Genomic DNA, 3,592 nt, shown 5'->3' with positions numbered 1-3,592 from the left:
TAAAGTATTCTAAAAAATGCTTTATTTTTTATAATTTTGGAGTCACTTAGTTAGCCTACTAGCACTCCACACAGCTGCTAACAACCACCTTTAAGTTCCTTCACTCCATTTCTCACATTGTACCATGTTTCGGCACCCATTCCCCCTCATCCTCTCAATCCATATGAACAACAATTATGGTGAGAGAGAAAGAGGTGAAAGAAAGACTAAAAACTAAACTTTTAAGAGAATGCATCATTTTGCACGATTCCTATCACAATTAAAGGCAAAGAAATTCAACATCACATGACCAAGAGGGTTTCTGATGATACTAGCTATTAGAGAATCCCATTTTTGGAGGAATCAAGGGGTGTGATGAATAATGTGCTCCCCCCTTCAAATCATACGTTTTTTGGCTCTTAAGCTTAACTTATCTAGTTCATGTCCCTTTGTGTTCACACTATTGGCAAGTGGTTCGGCTAAAATCAAAGGCCCAAATGAACTCAGATTCGAGATCTAAAAACACGGTCGCATTCCTGATGTTATTTTCTACTAACTTGGCATCTTGGATGTTATTTCAAGCTTTTGGATCAAGTAGTTTCTTTGTAATATAAAATTTATGCCTTTTAAATGGGCTATCTACCGAACTCCAATTAATGAACGGATACTTCCAACACGTTCCGAGCCACCCACTTTCACCTAATAAACTCGAGCATCTCTTCATTGTGATTGCAAATACTTCATTTTTTACTTCTATTTTGGCACTTAATCACACCTCTCCTTGCCTAAAATGGGCCCAACACATATCGATGCATCCGCCAATAACTGGCAAAAGGACAAGGCACCCTCCACTACCATTGGTTACATGAACATTACCTCCCTAACAATGTCAAAAGAAAAGTAGAAGAGAGGCCAAACAAATGAAAAGCACAACTCATATCCTTGTCTCAAGGAAGGTTAGAAAACCTCTCAATCACAGGTAGCAAAAGAGTGGCAACATAGAAACGAAGTTATAATAGAGAGAGTACTGAAGATGCCAAGGATTAAGGGATTGTCTACGTCAATATGTATCTTCATACAAGGTTCCACACAAGATTTTAAAGACCTATTGAAGGAATTAGAATAACAATACGACAAAGAGGATCAAAAAACAAAAAGCTGCCCTGATTGCACTTGATAGAGAAAAAGAAGTCTTTGCTATCTATAGAAAGTAAATAATCATAGATGCATGAGGCCTAAAGCGAGAAGTGGTATCACTAAAAGTAAGGGAGGATACTGGAAGGAAATACGATGAGATGCAAGAGTAATACTATGAAGTTGAAAGAGAGAACAAAGTGCAACTAGAAAGCCAAATGCCAATGTTGTCAATAATAAAGCTTGCCTAAAAGGGGAATTGAACACACAACTACAACTACAATAACAACCAAAGGCAATGCTAGAAGAAGCAAGAAAGGCTAAAGAAGAAGCAAGCACAAAAATAGAAAGTTCACGAAACTTGCTAATGAAGTAGCAAAAGCAACAACAATTACGAATAACTCCAAAAATAGCTAGCCTATGAAATACAATAAAGGATGGAATTGGGACAAGCTTGGATGGAGTAGTAGCAACCTTGGAAATTTTAATAAAGTGGCAAAATAGAGGATTGCAACAGCCCAAGAAAAAAATTGGCCAACTAGAAGAAAAGAATGTGGACACCATCCTTTACTTGGCCACAAGGTAGGCCCAATCAACCGTGTCAAAGGAGAGGGCTAGAATAATTGAGAAAATAATGTAGATTATGTAGCAAAGCTTTGCTAACACCCTACTTGAACCATCAAAACTATGTGAAGGCAACTTGATTGAAGAGCTTAAGAGGAAGCTAGAAGTCACTAGAAAAGTATTCAAGCTGAGCTTGGAATTAAACATACCTCAACCAAAGTATGGGGTGACTAGGGATGATTATATAGTACAGTTGGGGGGAATAATAATAGAAGATTAAAGATGATAGGCATGTTGACCCACTGAAGAATTACTAACCTCACCACCATCCTTCAAAGCAGAGGAATGGGATCTAACAGGTACCATACATAGGAGTAAGTATGTAAGTGCACAAGATGAACCCACTTCCTTGGACACAATGATAGACACTAGACAAAGAAGAAGGGAGAAAGTTAGAAAAATTAAGAGGAAGTTTGTAGCCTCACCCCCAACATGTGCCAAATGTACCCTTTCTCAGACATGAGAGAACCCAAGCTCATCAATTGGTTTAGTGAGAACAATGCACTAGAACATTGGGAGTCTCATGTTATATTTATGTAGGTTACTTTTTATCTTCCACAAAGACTCAAGATAGTGCTACCTCTTGATGTAGTGCAAGGATAATTGGAATGAGCATGTAGCTATGAAAGAGGTGGCTCGATCTCATACTTTCAATACAATGATAAAACATAGTAAATTGCAAAAAATTGTGGCCCTTCCATGCTCTTTTCTTTATGTCTTCATATTGTTAACATCCCCCCCCCCAGTCGAGTCCTAGTCCCATGATACTAATGCCACAAGAATGTGATGTAGATGGTGAGATTTGCTAGGTCAATTGACGAAGAGATCCTTGAGGGAAAGGTTTCTTTGATAATGTAAAGGAAAGGCAGGGTCGAAGATGGAGGAGGTTGTAGAAAGTTGAAGGTGTGGGCCACTAATCTTGATGGTTTTAGATGCACTTAGTGTACTTGCCATGCCAATGTTCTCTTCTTGAGAGGTGTGTCTACTTGTCTTATGCAGTATGGGGTGCAAATGTTGTGCAATTATGAGGAATTGGATTGAGTTCCAAGGATACTCCAAACATTGTCCCACACTTAAGGACCTAGTTGATGTAGGATTGTGTGAAGTGCTATCCCCAAGGTGAGAAGTCTATTGAGCATGCTCGAGTTGCCTTGCCCTTGATGTGCCCTGAGGTCATGGTGTGAGGACATGGGCTAAGGGATAGACCCCTAGGTGTAATGAGTGTGTCATTTGCTTCTTCTTCTTCTTCTTCTTATCCTTGTTAAGAGTTGTCTTTGACAAGGATGGGCATGTTTCTTGCTCCTGGTTGTTCTACTTCTTGCAAGGTCAAGGAAATTCTTGTGAGCTCTTCAAAAATGCTTGAATCAATCATTTTAGATTCAAAGTTCTTTAAATTTTTGAATTTCTAGTTTTTTTTATACCTAGATAGCATTGCATGATGAAATCTATAATTCTTACCCATGTGCTTGCTATCATTACAATAAATTGATACTCGAGTGGGAGTCTTGGTTGTTGGTCTTGGCAAGTTGCTTTCTTGGTCATGAAATTGATCTATGGAGGTTGCAAAGATCTTGAGTACTTTGTATCTATGGTCTCCCTCCCTCCCCTGCAAAGTAGGAGCAAGCTTCCCAGTACAAGCTCAAGGGATTTCCCAAGCTCTCCTTTGTAGGTTCCTCAATGGGTTCATTGGATGTACCTTCACGCTTTGCCCAAAGCATTATGACTATTCAATCACTCTTCTTGACTTCGTGAAGCATGGAGGTAAGTCACATGGTTTCTTCTGACTTCAAAATTCAAACTCAATATTATGTATGTCATCCTTCACGTATTTTCTTCTCGAATGGATTGGGAGTTT

The sequence above is a fragment of the Lygodium microphyllum genome, chromosome 3 (assembly GCF_053477565.2).
Source record: "Lygodium microphyllum isolate KBCC chromosome 3, Lygodium_microphyllum_v1.1.10, whole genome shotgun sequence".
Classification (NCBI taxonomy): Eukaryota; Viridiplantae; Streptophyta; class Polypodiopsida; order Schizaeales; family Lygodiaceae; genus Lygodium; species Lygodium microphyllum.
This window is presented reverse-complemented; position numbering follows the sequence as displayed.